Raw genomic sequence first — 18,953 nt, forward strand, 5'->3', positions numbered from 1 at the left:
ATGCTTGGAAGTGCTTTCTTGAGAGAAGATCACTGCCAGAACAGCTGGAACTTTCTTTCAGTTCAGTGTCAGACACAGGGCTGCAGTGTTGAATTGCATGTCAGCGCCTAATGGTGAGTGAAGGACCCTGACACCATTTGCTTACAAGCCCCACTTTCAGTGACTTTCTGTACACAGTGAATGGAAAGCTGGACCTCAGAATGTATATAGCCTGTTTTACAGGGATAAAGTCCTTTTTTGTGACCACCAGATCTTAATGAGATGCAAAATGTTTTGTTGTGTTTCTATGTGACATCACTGCAAACATTCACCAATAACACTGAAAAAGAAAGGTGTGGACTCCTCTCACTCTATTTCTCTCTCTCTCCCCACTCAGAAACACTTTTATTTCTCTTCTCTTTGCTTTACTGTTTTGCATTCACTTTCCTCCACTCCTTGTCTTCAGAGGCAGATCACAGTTTTCTCCAGTGGATCAGTGGCCATGAGAGACGGCAGGACCACATGCTGGTTTCACTGCTGAGCTGGATGGACTGTAGCAGCCCTCACTCCCAAGAGACACCATCCTGCTGCAGCCAGTGTTGGTGAGTGAGCCCGTCATGCTATATGCATGCAGTAGAAAAGGCAGGGCATGCTAGACAAGAAACATTGTTCAGGATACTACCACAGGACTGTAGTCCTGTCCAGGACGCTTCAGCAACACCCATTAGCAACATAATCACTAAGCTGTTAACTTATTCTTCCCCAGGAAGTTGTTTCTCTTTTTCTTTCCTCTTGCAGTTTTGACTTTTTCTTACTGTATAAATAATCTTACTGCACTGAGGACAAGACCTACTGATTCATGCCAGTACTCTGTAACAAAGGGAATCAAGGCCCCATCCAGCCTTGCCTCGAACACCTCCAGGGATGGGGCACCACAGCTTCTCTGGGCAGCTATGCCAGGGTCTCACTGCCCTCTGAGTAAAGGATTTCTTCTTACCATCTAACCTTCAACAGCTCTCTCAGACGGTCTTTGTAGGAGAGGCGCTCAGCCTTCTGATCACCCTTATGGCCTCTTCTGAACCCATTCCAGCAGCTTCATGTTGTTCTTGTGCACCAAAGGCGACCTCACAAAGCAGCCGCAGCTACTGAGGATGCATGTGTCAAAGGAAGCTACTGAAGACTTATGCTCCAAGCAAAGCTCTTAGAACTTCTCAAGTTGGAGCAATGATCCTAAAGGTTTCTTGTATCCAAAGGTGAAGTAGGGCTTTTCTCTGGGATGCTCATTTCTGATGAGATCTTTAGGGTCAGATGTATAATATACAAAACCTTGAACTCTCACAAATGAGTTCAGATACAAATTTTTTCTTTACCTAGCTAATTGAAGGTCCTGGCTAGACAGGCTCCATTTATTACAATGAGTGCAATTAAGGTGTTGTAATGCTCCCATGTGCTCATGATCCAGCTTTTATAAAACCAGGATAATGTGTTTGGCAGTGAAGTTTCAGTACTGTTAAAAGGTTACAAAGAAGTTGCAGAAATGAAGGTGATAAAATGACACACACTCTTATGCACTCTGATGTTTACTCTTGTTCCTTTGAACTAATTATGACTCAAGCCCTTAATGAACTACATACATTTTGGCTGCAGATATGCTTTTCTTTCACTATGCTAGCACACAAGTTTGTGAAAAGTCATTTACTTCATATGTACCACCAAAGGAGAAGTTTGTGTGTCTTGTGGGTCAGCCTAACTGAAGCAAAGGTGTCAACATGATTCTGTGGTCTTTACAGGGTTGTACAAGTTCATAGATAATGAACGTTAGCTAATTTCAAACTAACAGCCCTGACATGTACTCCTACAGATGATGGGGCAATTCCTTAACTGTAATAGTTCAGAGGAGTGATGCTGAATTTGGTAGAAATGCTGATACTTCTTCTTTCATTCAGATTCTGAAAAAAAAAGTGAGTATCTTTTATCTGTGATTTTTAATTCAATGCCTAGATTTTATGATCCATCTATTTATTTTTAAGTAGAAGTCAATTTTCTTGATTTACTTCTGTTCACATTTCATAATATTTTTTTTAATACTGATTCTAACCTTAGTTTTGTCTTACTTTGCTGAAATGAAACCTACTATATACCCACTGCACATTCACACAGTGTCTGAGATTTTTTAAAAGGTGGAACTTATAGAATCATAAAATCATTTGAGTTGGAAGGGATTAGTCCAAACTATTGCTTGAACAGGTGCTCAGTGGCCCATCTAGCCTGACCTTGAATGTCGTGAGTGATGGGGCATTCACTACCTCTCTGGGCAACCTATTCTAGTGCTGCACTGTAGTTACTGTGAAAAACTTCTTCCTAATATCCAAGCTAAATATCCACTCTTTTAGTTTGAAACAATTGGATCTGGGAAACTACAAGCCTGTTTGCTTGACTTCGGTACCAGGAAAGGTTATGGAGCAGATTGTCTTGAGGGAGATCACACAGCATATGTGGGATGACTGGGGGATCAGGCCTACCAAGCATGGGTTCATGAAGGGCAGGTCCTGTTTGACTAACCTGATCTCCTTCATTGATCTAGTGACCCATCTGGTGGATGAGGGAAAGGCTGTTGATGTGGTCTACCTAGGCTTCAGCAAAGCCTTTGGCACTGTCTTCCACAGTATTCTCCTACAGAAGCTGGCAGCCTGTGGCTTGGACAGATACACTCTTGGCTAGGTAAGGAGCTGGCTGGAGCGCCAAGCTGAGAGAGTGGTGGTGAATGGAGTTAAATCCAGCTGGCGACCTGTCATGAGTGGTGTTCCCCAGGGATTGGTGATGGGCCCTGTCCTCCTCAATCTCTTTATTGATGACCTGGATGAGGGCATCAAGTGCACCCTCAGAAAGACTGAATATGACACCAAATTGGCTGGGAGTGTGGATCTGCCTGGGGGTAGCAAGGCCTTACAGAGGGATCTGGACAGGCTGGAGAGCTGGGCTGAAGCCAATGGGATGAGGTTCAACAAGACCATATGCCGCTTCCTGCACTTCAGCTACAACAACACCGGGCGATGTTACAGGCTGGGGGCGGAATGGCTGGAAGACTGAATAGAGGAAATGGACCTGGGGGTATTGATTGATGCTCAGCTGAACATGAGCCGACAGTGTGCCCAGGTGGCCAAGAAGGCCAAGGGCATCCTGGCTTGCATCAGAAACAGTGTTGCCAGTAAGAGTAGAGAGGTGATTGTTCCCCTGTACTCAGCACTGGTGAGTTTGCACCTTGAGTACTGCGTCCAGTTTTGGGCCCCTCTCTGCAAGAAAGACATTGAGGCCCAGGAGCATGTTCAGAGAAGGGCAACAAAGCTGGTGAGGGGTCTGGAGCACAGGCCATATGAGGAGAGGCTGAAGGAGCTGGTAATGTTCAGCCTGGAGAAGAAGAGGCTCAGGGGAGACCTTATCGCTCTCTATAACTTCCTGAAGGGAGGTTGTAGTGAGCTGGGGGTTGGCCTCTTCTCTCGTGTCATTAATGACTAGAGGGAATGGTTTCAAGCTGCAGCAGGGGAGATTCAGGCTGGACATTAGGAAGTATTATTTGTCAGAAAGGGTGGTGAGGCACTGGAATGGACTTCCCAGGCAGTGGTGGAGTCACCAAACCTGCGTGTGTTCAAGGAGTGACTGGATATTGTGTGGAGGGACATGGTCTAGTAGGAGCTATTGGTAATAGGTGAACGGTTGGACTGGATGACCTTTTCCAATCTTGGTGATTCAATGATTCTATGAATTCCCATTGTCCCGTTACAACAGACCCTGCTAAAGAGGTGTCTGTTCCCCTCTTTCTAATAGCCCCATTCAGATACTGAAAGGCCACTGTCAAGTCTTCCTGGAGCCTCCTCTTCTCCAAGTTGAACAGCCCTAGCTCTCTCAGCCTGTCCACATAGCAGAGGTGTTCATCTCTTGGACCATTTTTGTAGCCTTCCTCTGGACACAGTCCAACAGGTCCATGCCTCTCCTGTACTGAGTACTCCACACCTGCATGCAGTACTCAAGGTGAAGCCTCACCAGAACAGAGCAGAGGAGCAGGATCACATCCCTCACCCTGCTGGCCATCCCTCTTTTGATGCAACCCAAGCTATGGTTGGCTTTCTGGGCTACAAGGGGACATTGCTGGCTCATGTCCAGCTGCCATCCACCACTTCTCCCAAGTCCTTTTTGCTAGGTCTGTTGTTTATCCTTTTATCTCCCAGACTATACTGATAGTGAGGGTTTCCATGACCCAGGTGCAATACCTTGCACTGCACTTGGATTTGTTGAACTTCATGAGGTTCTTCTAGGCCAAATGCTTGATTCTATGTAGATCTCTCTGGATGTCATCCTTTCTCTTTCAGGCACGTTCACAGAACCACACAGCTTGGTGTAATCCACAAACTTGCTGAGGGTGCACTAAATCCCACTGCTGCTGCCACTGAGAAAGATGTTAAAGCACTGGTCCCCTGAGGGACACCACTTGTCACTGATCTCCTGCCAGACTTTGAGCTGCTGACCACCACTTTCTGAGTATGATCTTGCAACCAGTTCTTCATCTGTTAAACTGTCCACCCATTAAATCCATATTTTTCCAATTCAGAGAGAAGGATGTTATGAGAGACTGTGTCAAAGGCCTTACTGAAGCCCAGATAGGTGACATCAGAGTCTCTTCCCTAGCTCACTGATGCAGTTAGGCCATAATATAAGGCCTCTTGTTGATTTGGGTGGGACTTGCCCTTGGTGAAGCTATGCTGTTTGTTCTGTCCTCCCTCTCTTCCATTGCTTCCACACAGCTTCCAGGAGGATCTGATCTTGGATATTTCCCAGCAAACAGATGTGGCTGACAGCTCAGTATTTTCTTTGGTTGTCCTTCATAATCTTCTCAAAAATGGGAGTGACATTGCCTTTTCTTTCCCAGCCACTAGGGTCTTGACCTGACAAGTTGTCTAGTGTTAAACAGTAGCTGTAAACAAAATGCTATTACAATATTAAGGAACAAAAATTGTTTGCAGGCAACTTAGGTTTTACTTACCTATCAACAAAATGTCACACAGTATTTCAGTGTGTAGGAGCTTTATTTTATGTCCAGAATTTTATATAAGAAAAGGAAAAGTACTTCCTACTGCAGAAGAGGATTAAATTCAAACTCTCAGATTTCTGAAGAGCCATGTGTCTTGTTGAGCTCTGTTCTTCAGAAGTGGTTCTCAAATTCACTATTTTTCTGCCTACCATAATCATTGCCTTTTGTGTTTCAGTTTTCATGACAACATCTGCCAAGTGCTTGCATACAGGAACCATTTAACACATTGCTAAAATATGGTTGGGATTAATGGTTTGGGGATCTTCACACATGGTCATTACCTGTCTGGAACTTTTTCTGCATATCATCTTCAACCTTTTTTGAAGAGTAGACAGCACGATGCTGTTCTGTGTTTCTCTCAGTAGAATTTTTGAAAGTATATTGCTCTGTTTAAGCTACGGGTAGATTTTCAGTTTATATCAGCAGTTTATAACTGCTTTTCTTACAGATCATTGATACAGTTGCCATTTAGAATTTATGCCAGCTGAAGATCTTTGCTTCAGTCTATTAGACCACATCAGTATACAATTTTCCTTAGTCATTTGATCCAGGAGATGTAAGTGGAAACCTCTCTTTACAATAAAAGGATATTTGAAAGTCTACTCTCATCAGCAAAATACTTAGTTGAATCTTAGTGTTTGTGATCAGTGTAATAGCATCTGCTCAAGTGCTGTGCTGATTCAGTTTCTCTCCCAGCCCATCTTTCTCTTTGAAATGCAAACACTATCAGAGATTAAACTGCACTAATGCAGATAGTCTTGAAAGATTTATTCAGCAGAAATCATGCAAACATTTCTGCAGCATTTACTCTGATCTGGAGTTAATTTGGCTCATCTAGTTGCCAAGCAATGTCAATTTTAAGCAATCCTCTGCATCATTCAGTTCCGCTGGCCACAACCACTAAAGTATGGTGCTGTTTATGTGAGGTGAGGATGCTGTTTATCAAAGTAACAGGCTTCCACAAAATCACCCTGCAGAACTTTAACACGTGGACAATTAGATGAGTCAAGAGGAGATCTGACCGCACCTCTTTCTACCAGGTCCCCACATGCGTTCCAGTTAGATGGGGTTTCTGATGAACAAAGATTAAATGCAAATTCCATGACCAGTGTGTATTACTTCCAGCAAATTCGTTTGTTGAAGAAAAATGGTTCAGACAAAGGTCTGCATGACCCAGAAAGGAATTTGATTAACATTCTCCAAAATTTCCTTATCCTTCTTTGTCTCTTTTTCTTCCCTGAAATTCTGACCTCTAACAAACAGGATCTTTTTGCCCTTCATTGTGTTCATCATCTAATCACTCAGCAAAGTCTGTGTGAAAGCCAATCACTAAACTTTGCAACGATCACTGAATAGGTAGATGTTTTTGTGCCACAGTAGTGAGGTGTAATACGATGTCACTTTTGTAGCCATCACTGAATTTGATTGTCAGCTGTCTAATATTCCCACAAATTGCATGTTGTAACCTTGAAGAGAAAAACAAAAACACGCTGTTCATATCCCACATATACAACACTGAGTTAATTCAAAGAAGTATCTTCATATAATCAGCCCTGAAGGAAAGTACAGGCGATACTGCATTTAGTAAAGCACTGTTAGAGAAAACCAAGACAGCACAGTTCTATTCAATTTCATAAGCCCTAGTTTAATTTCACAACAACCTGCTTTGTTAAGCTAAATTCAGGTGTTTCTCTCTTCCCTCCTTCCTTCCCTCCTTCCTTCCCTCCTTCCTTCCCTCCTTCCCTCCCTCCTTCCCTCCCTCCTTCCCTCCTTCCCCCCTTCCCCCCTTCCCCCCTCCCTCCCTCCCTCCCTCCCTCCCTCCCTCCATCCCTTCCTTCCTTCCTTCCTTCCTTCCTTCCTTCCTTCCTTCCTTCCTTCCTTCCTTCCTTCCTTCCTTCCTTCCTTCCTTCCTTCCTTCCTTCCTTCCTTCCTTCCTTCCTTCCTTCCTTCCTTCCTTCCTTCCTTCCTTCCTTCCTTCCTTCCTTCCTTCCTTCCTTCCTTCCTTCCTTCCTTCCTTCCTTCCTTCCTTCCTTCCTTCCTTCCTTCCTTCCTTCCTTCCTTCCTTCCTTCCTTCCTTCCTTCCTTCCTTCCGGCTGTGTATCTCGTTGTACACACTACAATGAAACAATTAGAAAAATGAGAAAGAATAAATCCTGGAATGTTAACTATTCCTATCCTACTAGCCAAGTATAATAAAGTTTATATTTTTTAGTGCTCTAGTCAGTCCTGAGCCAGAAACTACTCTAAATAAAATGCTCACTGCTCCCCATGTGGCTGCATTAGAAATATAAACAAGCGACCAATATCTGTCACATTAAGGTATAGTGATTTTCACATGTGATGCTGCAGCTGAAGTGCCCGGGCCTTCCGGTTTCTCGGGTAAAAACACACATTTCTTTTGAAAACAAAAGATGTGTTTTTGCATTAATTTTAACAAAGTCAGAGCTGGCAAAAAAAGTTTTTAGTCTATTAAAAAGATGAATACACTTCTTCTCTTTTTACCTTGCAGCTTTGAGAGAGAGAGAATGAAGGTTGTCAAAAGGACAGCCAGGAGTTTTCACTTGTGTAAAAGTGGAGCAAAGGGAAGGGAAAGGTAAGAAATATACTATATTTTTTAAAATGCTGATTTGTAATGGAACATTTTATTTGTTAAGTACTGATTTGAAACATATTTATTTTTGTGCATCAAATTATTGAGGAATGAAGAAGCCCCTCAAAGCTTTAAATTAACAATTCACCTGTCTTTCCTTTCCTCCCCTCCCCTCCCCTCCCCTCCCCTCCCCTCCCCTCCCCTCCCCTCCCCTCCCCTCCCCTCCCCTCCCCTCCCCTCCCCTCCCCTCCCCTCCCCTCCCCTCCCCTCCCCTCCCCTCCCCTCCCCTCCCCTCCCCTCCCCTCCCCTCCCCTCCCCTCCCCTCCCCTCCCCTCCCCTCCCCTCCCCTCCCCTCCCCTCCCCTCCCCTCCCCTCCCCTCCCCTCCCCTCCCCTCCCCTCCCCTCCCCTCCCCTCCCCTCCCCTCCCCTCCCCTCCCCTCCCCTCCCCTCCCCTCCCCTCCCCTCCCCTCCCCTCCCCTCCCCTCCCCTCCCCTCCCCTCTCCTCTCCTCTCCTCTCCTCTCCTCTCCTCTCCTCTCCTCTCCTCTCCTCTCCTCTCCTCTCCTCTCCTCTCCTCTCCTCTCCTCTCCTCTCCTCTCCCTGCCCTTTCCTTTCTTTTCCTTTCCTTTCCTTTCCTTTTTAATTCTGATTCTTCTCAGAGCTTTTTGTATCAGAACTGTTTAGTCTATGCAACCGTGTTGTGAGCTACAGAGGTGGATGAACTTTGTGACAAGGTGTGTTTCCTGACTAGCACCCAATTGATTCAACCTGTGCTCTCAGCACAGTAAGGCTTACTGGCAATTGTGATCATTTTGCAATAAAGGATGAGCTATGGCTATTTTTAGAATGCAAGGAAATCCATTTCAAGCTAAGTAAAGCAGCTGTGTTGGTACACACCTGGTATATATAGCAGAACAGGCAAACACAGTTTTGCTTCTGCCTAGTCGCTTGCCAGTCCACAGCACTCTTAAACTTCAGATTCCCAGCCCTGAGGTTGTGCATATGTATCACAGTCCCTGTGGTTGTTCTGGGAATATGCCCAATAATTGAGCTGCTGGCAGGGAACTGGGATTATCACTCCCCTCTGTAACTTCTCAACCCAGCATTTTTGTGTTATAGATTTCTAGCACCAGAGAGGTTCTACCTACACTATTTTCTAAGAAACAATTTTGCTGAACTCCAGGTTTTGTTCATTGGTAGTCAATGGACAAACACAAGACAGACAGTATGGGTTTGTTTTAGTCACATTTTATATGAAGGATTACAAGTTATTGCAGCACTGCTCCAAGTACAATCACCTGTAACACAGATAAAAACAGAGAAATTACTAAACATATGTACCTGGTCTATGCTGCTTTTCACTTTTCTGGGGTCCACCATCTTCCTCAGTGGGCTCCAAAACTCTACAGACAACACAAGAAAGCAAGGGAAAGCAAGCAGGGTACACAGGTAAAACATCTGTTTTGCACTGCCTATTACAATCTCTGCAGATGTTTTCTTCTTCTTTTCCTTTTTTTTTTTTTTTTTCCCTCCTAAATTCTAAGTGCAATTCAAAAACTATTTATGACCTGAAATTTGTTTCTGTCAAAAACTTTTGAAATTAAATTTTTGTGTGGACTTTGCAGGAGTCAATTTTGCAAAATTGTTGAGATATGTATTGTTTCTATTGATCTCTATGTGCCACTGTGTAAAAGAGATGGAAAAATGAAACTGAAACTAAAGAATTTTCTGCAATGAATTATTAAGAATAAGAAACAAAGTTAATGACTCTGAATTTCCCCGACAAGAATTCCTCTGCCTCCCATTACTTATATAGTGAACTGGAATCTTAGTTGCAGTTGTTACTAGTCATTAGGAGTATCTCCCTTGACCTTCACTACAACTCAGAATGTAATTTCTGATTGTGGCTTTATGCACAGTTCTCCATCTGCATTTCTTTTCTTCCAAAGTTTTTCTTCTCCATATTTTAATTTATTCTGTTATATTCACTTTCCTCTCTGCAGCTTTCCTATAGTCTAGCAAGCTTTTAGATTAATCACTGGAAAAATGAAAGAAAGTAATGAACCCCGAACACTGAAAACTTCAGCTGTTTTTACTTCATTGTTTATAATGGCACATTCCTTCTCTACACTCCCCTGGGAAACATGGTAGCGTAGGAAGATGAAAGACAGAAAGGACAAGAAGAGCTGAGCCCTGTTATCATAACACAATGATGAAATGCTTGTGAGCATAGTGACGTTTTGTTTTTCTGTCTGAGTTTCCTTCTTTGCTTGGTTTAATCAGGAAGAAGGTCCGTGGAAGCAGGCCAAGAGCCCAGTAAGCCATGGAGAATATGAACCTACGGCAAGAGTGCAGTGGCAGAGGTGCTGAGGCTTAGAGAGAGGTGCAGCTTGAGTAGGCAGCTTGTCCAAACCAGGCCTAAAGTTGCCCAGTTAAAGCTGTAAACAACAACCTTGATAATGAACTTCTACATATCACTATGAAAAGCAGCCAGGGCCCAGGGAGCACTGCAGAGTACACATGGCTGCTCAATACCTTGATGGAACTGGTGCCTCTCAGTTGGGTTCTCCATTCTGCTTGCTCACTCAGTGACAGAAAGCATGTTTAGACTTCCCAGCTCCTTGCACATAACATATGCCTATTGTGCTTTTTTCCCTCTATTTTTTTTTTTTTCATTATTTTTAATATATGCTTTTGTTAATTATGGGCTTTGTAGAGTTGAGCAAAAAAATAATGACAAATTTAGCTTTATCATTTTTCCTCTTCTTCTCCCAATTATTTTTTTTCAGGCTTAGCTTTTATCTTTTGTAAGCTTCCGAGCAACATTCATAGTGATCTATTCTTAAATCTGAGATTATCGTTTTGCATGATAAATGAAATTCAGAGAAAATCCACCTGGTAGATAATCCTGAGATACACCTGCAAGTGCCTTCCAAGTCACCAGAGCTTAAGGGTCTGCTGATGCAGCAGGTCTTGTGTTGCTCAGCTGTGTTTCTAAGTCATTATGTTTCCATTGTACTCCATATTCTAAAATACACGGGGGAGAAAAACAGCATCCCTATGCAAAAAAATGCGTTACAGACTACTTACATAGTATGTACACTGAGCCTTAGGTCAGTGCTGCTTGTAAAATGGACAGCAGTATGAGGAATAAAGCCTGTTAGAACCATTCATCGTGGCATTTTGTTCTGTTTTGTTCCTTTCATAAAACACCTTCCTTGCAGGTCTCTGTATGGTAGTTAATCTTGCAGTGAATATTCCTGCACAGTGGTTACAGCTCGTAAGCCAGCTTGAATCTTTATACCATGGGAGGGAATGTTTTTCATTGTTTGCTGTGCTGTTCTTTTCTTGATTAGAACAAGCTGCTGTCCCTAGGGTAATCTTTGGGTCACTGCCCATCGCTGTGAGTGATGTCAACACATTTTTGAACGTGTGGCTATTAGCACTCTTTCCAAACAGGTTTCAAAAAACCTCCTTGCTCTATCCTGTGATTGGTTTGGTAGACATTCTCTCTCCCTGCCCCCCTTGCTATTGGACAGAGTGACTGATTTTTTCTGTAATTCAAACAAGCAAACTATGTAAATTATTGCTTGCTGACCCCAATTAAGTTTTACAGCTGCTTGGAAGACCAGACAGTTTACTCCCTTCTCCTTAGTCAATAGTGACAAGGAGATGAAGTTTAGAATGGAGGTCTGCTTTTCCACCTCAAATGCAGGGTGGGACTGGGTGGAGGGAGACATATGAGATATGTATTGGATTCCTCCTTATGCTCGCATAAATCCAAAGTACTGATGGAGATGAGGGGCTGCAAATTTTACCTTGGGAATTGTAGTGGAATTCCAAGATTGCGGCGTGAACCAGTGGGTGAGATCCATAAGTGCATGGGTGCCTGGAGCTGGGGGAGGAGTGTCTGGAGCCACCCAATCTGCCTCTGGGATACTACCCTAGCAATCTGAGTCTGTGAAGGTCCCCCTCTTCCTCCGCCCTTCTCTCCAGCGGCTCAACAGTATGAATGGGGGAGGGCCACATTCCTCAGCTCATCCCTGTCTCCAAACTGTTACCACGAGGGGTGAATTAATTTCTTTTTGATATCTTTTCCTATAGCACCTATTTCTCAAATAAAGGCTCTGTCATTGCCTTCTTTAGTTCTACAGGAATTAAGTGACCGAATAAAGAAAAAATATTTTGGCTTACTCTGGGAAGACTGAAGAGACTGGAGACCAGGCTCTTGTTTAATGCAGTCCTTTGAGGCATTTGCTGATCAACTGAGCGTTTGTCTGGGCTGAGATCTGAGACAACCAGCAAGGCTTCACCAAAGGAAGGTAATATCTAACCAGTCTGATGGCCTTCTATGATGAAGTGACGGCACTGGTGGACAAAGGGAAGGCAAACGTTGTCATTCACCTGAACTTGAGCAAGGCCTTTGACATAGTCAGGTGGTCAGGCCCACCACATCCATATCTCTAAATTGGAGGGATGTGAACTTAATGGTTGGCCACCTGATGGGTAAGGAATTGGCTGAAAGCCTCAGACACAGGGTGGTGATCAGTGGTTCTGTGTCCAGGTGGAGGCTGGTAACAAGCAGTGTCCCACAGGGTTCTGTCTTGGGACTGGTGCTCTTTAACATCTTTATCAATGACATCAACAATGGAATTGAGTGCACCGTCAGCAAGCTTGAGGATGACACTAAGCTGAGTGGTGCGGTTGACAACAGTGGAAGGAAGGGATGCCATTCAGAGGGACCACAACAGACTCTAAAGGTGGGCCCAGGTGAATCCAGCGAGGTTCAACACAGCAATGTGCAAGCTTTTGCGTTTGAGCTGGAGGAATCCCAGGCATATATACAGACTTGAAGGTGCAGTCCTTGGGAGTAGCCCTGCAGACAAGGACCATGGGATCCAGATGGGTGTAAAACTTAACATGAGCCAACAATGTGCTGCTGCAGCTCAGAAAGCAAATGGTATCCTAGGCTGCAATAGAAGAGGGATGGCCAGCAGGGACAGGGAGGTGATTGTCCCTCTCTACTCTGCCCTTGCCATGCCCCAGCAGGAGTACTGTGTCCAGGTCTGGAGCCCCCACTACATGAAAAACAGGGAGCTGTTGGAGAGGGTCCAGAGGAAGACCACAAAGATGACCAGAGGCCTGAAGCACCTCTCCTACAAAGACAGGTTGTTCAGACCGGAGAAAAGAAAGCTGTCGGGTGACCTCAGTACAGCCTTCCAGTAACTAAAAGAAGCCTATAAAAAGGAGGGGAGTCATCCAAATCAATGATAACAGTGGGACAAGGGGAAATGGTTTTAAGTTGAGGGAGGGAAGATTTAGGTTGGATGTCATTTCTTTACTGTGAGGTGGTGAGGTGCTGGAACAGGCTGCCCAGAGAGGTTGTGGATACTCCATCCCTGGAGGTGTTCAAGGCCAGGTTGGATGGGGCCCTGGGCAGCCTGGTCTAGTATTAAATGTGGTAGTTGATTGCCCTTCCTGTGGATGGGTTAGAACTTGATCCTTGTTGTCCCTTCCAACCCGGGCCATTCTATGATTCTATGATGAAGCATTTGGCTGAGCTCTGAGGAGACAGTCTAGAGAATCATGATGCCCTCATGGATGCCTTCTCCACTCTGTTTTCAGGGCACTTGCACTGAGGCCCCTGGAATGCTAACTAACTGCCATGGAACTGTATTTAGAATCCTGAAAAAGTTAGTGATGGGAGAAATCAGCTACTACCATCTGCCACTGAACTTTCCCAGGGACTGACCTGGGCTCCCTATACTACCAGGAGGAATCTTGAAAGGGACAAATTTTGCATTAGTCACTATTTGGCATGATTGGCCTTCTGGGAGCAGGAATGCTTAATCAAGACTAAATAGCCTGTGTTAGAGTTGAAAGTGTAGTTATAAAGCTATCTGTTGTACCTGATACAATATTAACCTATTCACTGTGCATGCACTGGGGAACAAATCCATCTCTGTACTGTAATATACAGATCTAGATAACCTCTGTTACCAGAGCTGGTTCAGACGAGTTCTGCCTCCAAGGTCATCACATATCCCACACAGTGACACTCATTCAGTCTTATACATATTCATGCATAGATGTAATTATTTATATACACAATTAATTAATTATATATGTAATTAGATGTATATATTATATACACAATTATGTCCTATTTAAACAAACAAAACATGAAAGTTTTAGTAGTAAAAATATTTCCGCAGTATGGATGATATTTTTTCTCTTTTTAGAAATTTCTGATAATGATAGCACTCATCTGATTTTTATCACTTTAGATACACAAATAAAATAGGAGGCATTACTTTCAGAGCAACCCTCTTGTGTGTCTGAGTCAGCTAAAGTATGTTTACTTACATACTAATCTTACCTTCTTGAGTGTAGAGGAAGCTTCTGAAAGTAGTTCAAGTGTTTTGTAGGAATTCTTTGCAAATGAAGAAACAAGTTTTCAGCTAAAGTGTGTTCTTAACTCTAGCTAGCTCACTTCTCTGCATGTACCATCAGACCACCATGAACATTTCTGTATCTGACAGCCACTAGCAATGGCAGGTCTCCCACCGGGGATGTTGTGGTATGCAGTTGGAAAAATAATGGATATTGTTAGAAAAAGGACAAAGAAAATGAGAACATCCATAAATTAAGCATTTTGAAGTGCCATTTGAAGTGCTTGGCCAATTGAAGAACTGTAAATTACAAACAATCCTGGGTAGATTAATCTATACTTGTTAGTTTGTCAGATGTGTAACCAACAGAGAGCAGCTGTCCAGCTGCTCCACTCTGATGAAGCTTTCAGCTAATTCCAGAGTGTGAGTGTAAACTGAAAAACTATGTATTTCTGAGAACAAAAGCTCTGTTATTTTGACTGTTCTGAGCACATATGACACATTGAGGTTCCCTGAAATGTAATTTCAGAAAATTGTAGTGCAGTATAATATCAGTAATAACACCTACGTTAGTTTCAAACTGGCTGACACAGGTGAAATAACAATTAGTCTGAGTCTTAGTGTTAACCACCTAGTAGTCCCAAACAGGCATCCACGAGGACATTAATAGACAGGTTATCAACGCGTTATCACAGTCAAATCCCTGGTATGGCAGAACTTTTGCAAGCATAATTGGAATGACATTCACCTGGCAATCCTAGCCATAGATCCTTATGCTCTAACGTGAGGAAATGGTAACATCAGATGATGGGAACAGAGGCTCTTTTCACAATTTGCCACAATTTGCCAAATCTGTCTGTCTACAGAAAGATGGCAGAATGCAGTGTAGGATAAAGTATGGTACAGGGTTTACGTGTTTTATACTCCCTTACAACTTACTACTGTAAAACTACTCAGAAGCATTCAGATGATAATTTTCATTCTGTACTTCTGACATTTTTGTCCCAAGTAGATATTGACTTGTTGCCATCTGTAAATATATCAAGAAAAATTAGGAATGGGTTAAAGTTATCTATAAACAAAACTGGCAATGGTAGTGCTGTAAGATGATATGCTCCATTTTACATAACTATCTCAGGAAACTGTATAAGAAAGTACAAAATGTTTCAGCTGAAACAGTATCTGGCTTTTTGTAGAAAAACTTATGTTTAAAATGCTTGTTTGTTTCTGGTCATTTTGATTAACATTTACTCTTAGTTATCATTCTTGAAGAATTTCATAACTTGAACCATGGCGCTGATCAATTTGCCTTCTTAAAGCTTCTAATTTTTAAGTCTGAAAATTTGTGAAAATAAAACCCTTGGTATACACTTTGCGTACTTAGAGAAGTCTATTTCAAAAGAAAGCAGAAAGACAAAGGTTTAAAACTTCACTGATCTCTGATGGACTCACAGCAAGTTTTCATGTATCTGTCATTGTGCTTATCGTTTTTTCCAGTTTTCCAGGATGCTTTCTATCCTTACACTAGCGTAAAGTACATTGAGCCCTTCAAAGAATATGCACCAAAGCTTTGCACTGGACTTCATTAACGTTTCCTGTATTCCAGTACAGGTATTGCTTTTTGCCATGTTAACTTCTCAACGTTGTCCTCAATTTGCACTGAGTTGAATAGAAACTATTTATTAGTGTTTCATATAACTCATACTGAAACTTCTTCAGAGTCCAGAAGTTTCAGAGACCCAAAAAGGCAAGGGATAATTTCTACAGAAATTCCTAAGCACACTTCAATATTGGTCAGTTCCTTTCTACTATTATGTATTCTTTTAAATTCTTTGTTATTATTTTAATTCCTAGTAGGTTCTGTCTTTTCATTTGCATCTGTAAAACACTGACTTAAAATGATATTAACCATATCATCTGCGAGATTATTTTCATTTATTTATTTTTTTCATTGTTAATAGTATGTACAGACCTATTTAAATGCAAGGAATATAAAAATGTAGTTTTTAAATAGATTTCTCTCTACCTTTTGAAAGGAAAGGGAAAGGGAAAAGAGAAGAAGGAAAGGGAAATGGAAATGGAAAGGGAAAAGGAGGGGAGGGGAAGTGAAAGTGGAAGAGGAAGGGAAAGGGAAAGGAAAAGATGAAAGGGAAAGGAAGGGAAGGGAAAAGAGAAAAAGGGAATGGCAATGGGAAAAGGGAAAGGGAAATGAAAAGGTGAATGGGAAGGGCAAGAACAGCCATATCTTTGTACGTTACTGTTTTGTTTTGCTTTGAGTACATTTGGGAATAGCTAGTATGGAATTTGTATAATTTTCAGTTTTAAATGATTTTACAGAAATGGACTAAGAAACGTGGATCACTGTCGGCAATGAAGACAAGCTTGAATTAGATTTAGTAAGTGTCGGTAAATTTTACAAAAATATCCTAGATCAGCTAGTGTCCTTCCAGAAAACTGTTTAGTGTGTGTCTCAGTGTTGAAGATACACACCTTTGATTTTAAAAGCATAGAATTTACCATTTCTGGTTTTGCTCACAAAAATGATTATAAATCCATTAATTTTTCGAAATCCTTTCAGTTCTAGAGTTTCTTCAGCTTTCACTGAAAAATGATGACTTTATAAACAGTCCACTATTTCTTTTGGATCTGGCTCAAATACTTAACTGAAAAATAGGGCTGGAGAAGACTTCTAAATGTAAAGTAGTCCATCTCCTACACCAAAGCTATGACTGCGTCATTTCAGAGAGATATAGGCTTAATTTGAGCTTTCAGATCTCGGGGAATTGTTTCCTGAAAGCAGATCTCTGCTTGTGTTTTCTCTTAACTTCCCCCTTTCATTTCTGTTTTCAGACTAAATAACATTAGATTTTGAATCTTTTCATGTAGATTTGAGGATTTTTGCTTGTTTGTTTGTTTGTTTGTTTGATCACTCCCATTGTCTTCTTCTACAGTTTTAAAAATCAATATGTGTACTTCTTGAAACATAAACTAGATAAAACAAAGGGATTATATTCCATTCTTTGTGAGATAAACTTGCATTCATTCAAACATTTCAGCATTTTTTATTTTATTTTTTTAAGAAATCTGTGACATTCTGTTTTGCAAAGTGGACACCTAAAGAATGTTGTCGTTTTCCCTCTCATTCTAGCAACGAACTGTGTCTAATGGCCTCCTAAGTGCTTTTCTCATTTAAGTTCATTTTCCTTCACTGTTTTGCAAAAACATCACACAAAATTGTGTCAGAAACATTCCCTCTTTAAAGGATATTTACTAATATTTTTTCTTCAAAGCCATTATTTTACCACAGAAGGGAACTGGGTAAGCTGCCATGATTTTTGTCTGACAAATGTTTGTTCTTTACTCTTGTCCTTGGCTTCTTGTAGACTCTTAGATATAACTTCATTATTTGTTCCAGATTTTCTTTGGAGACTGAAGTTAAATCCTATGGGCTCTGCACCCAAATTGGTGCTTTTTTTGATTGACAGGGAACCCAGGGATGTAAAGTAAGACATACTTGCATGCAGTGGTTGGAAGACAGCATAAACTGACAGAACTTCAGATATATCCAGTTTAAGAACCTAACATTACTTCCACTAAGCTTTTATGCTACTGGGCAGAACAATATCAGAGGTTTTACCTAGGAGGTAGAAAAATACTATCTATACAGTTTTGTTGTATGAGCAGTTTCCTACATATTTTCAGTATGGACCAGCTCCCCAGATGTTTCCAAACATGCATGGGGAGTCAGTACAAGCCAACAGGCAGCTTGGTACTGACTGCCCTATTTTGGGAGATTCAAGAGTTCAATGTAATTCTTGTGGTCGAACAACATGAGATAACTCAGAAAGAATATCCTTGCACTTTCTAATTTTCTGGTATAGAAATCTGCAATGAAATTCATCAGCCCAGTCATACTGACACATACCTATATGAAAGATCTTGGATATGGTGCTGATATTGAGTTAGGCACCTGCTTGTCACAAGCTAGCATCGTAGCACAAGGTTCTTGTGCCAGGAAGATTTCTTTATTGCTGTGATGATCATGATCATGATGTGTATCTGCATCATCTTTTGTGTCCCGAGAGATTGTTGAGGCCCTCAGGAGCGGGGGAGGCAAGCTGCCCCCCATGGCAGTGGTAATGAGAGAGTTGCTGGCACAGTGGGTGAATCTGAGAAGGAGCTTGCAGCTCCTTTATTTTCAGGCGGACCAGTGGTAACTGACAATGAGTCCACATGAATTTTTAAAGTAAAAAATTTTTCTTAAGGTTTTGTACAACCCAGATGTCATTTTAGCACCTTTAGTTGATGTGTCCCACAGTTTCAAGTCTCTAGATCATAAACTGTCTGGCTGGTAATGGAGGGATCCTTCCTGGAGGCCCATGCAACCATTTGCTATAGATCTGAGGAATATACTGCCACCCCCCCATCATTTAATGGTAGATTGAAAGTTAACTAGGACATTTTTCTGTTCCAAGGTCGTTTTGCTCCCCATAGTGCACATTCTTACCTTCATACGGGAAGAAGCAATCGAAGCGGTTAGGGATGATGAATCCTCAGTCTGCCATGTTTATCTCAACACTCCCCTGTACAGGTTTTCCATGTTTTTTTTCAATATCTGCCAAGTTTTGCTCAATGCTCTTAGTGTGCTCTGCGTTTATTTCAGTGCGTTCCATATTTATCTCAACACGTTCTGGACCAGTCAGCCTTCAAGTTAAGTCAGGTCCCTGCTTGAGTCCCTGTTTGTGGTCCTTGTGCATGGTCCCTGTTTGGGCACCAATTGTCATGAGTTAGCGTCCATCATCCACACTGCACATATCTGAACTTTCCTGAATCGGTGCAAAATAAAGATACTAACTAAACATTTCCACCTGTACCTGGTCTGTGAAAACTGACACTAGATAGTGTGTT

At 42.1% G+C, this 18,953-nt stretch overlaps 1 long non-coding RNA gene across 2 annotated transcripts; it reads left to right on the plus strand.

Moving 5' to 3' along the window:
• Nucleotides 1–370: 370 nt before the first annotated feature.
• Nucleotides 371–10,824, plus strand: LOC146753892 (uncharacterized). Of its 2 annotated transcripts, none has more exons than XR_014939328.1 (3): nucleotides 371–581; nucleotides 7,575–7,658; nucleotides 9,937–10,824. It is a non-coding gene; the product is annotated as an uncharacterized LOC146753892 (long non-coding RNA). The 2 variants fall into 2 exon arrangements; XR_014939327.1 differs by lacking the exon at nucleotides 371–581 and adding an exon at nucleotides 7,072–7,444.
• Nucleotides 10,825–18,953: the final 8,129 nt, after the last annotated feature.

Source organism: Coturnix japonica, chromosome Z, assembly GCF_054131305.1.
Source record: "Coturnix japonica strain WE chromosome Z, WE-NBRP24, whole genome shotgun sequence".
NCBI classification, from domain to species: Eukaryota; Metazoa; Chordata; class Aves; order Galliformes; family Phasianidae; genus Coturnix; species Coturnix japonica.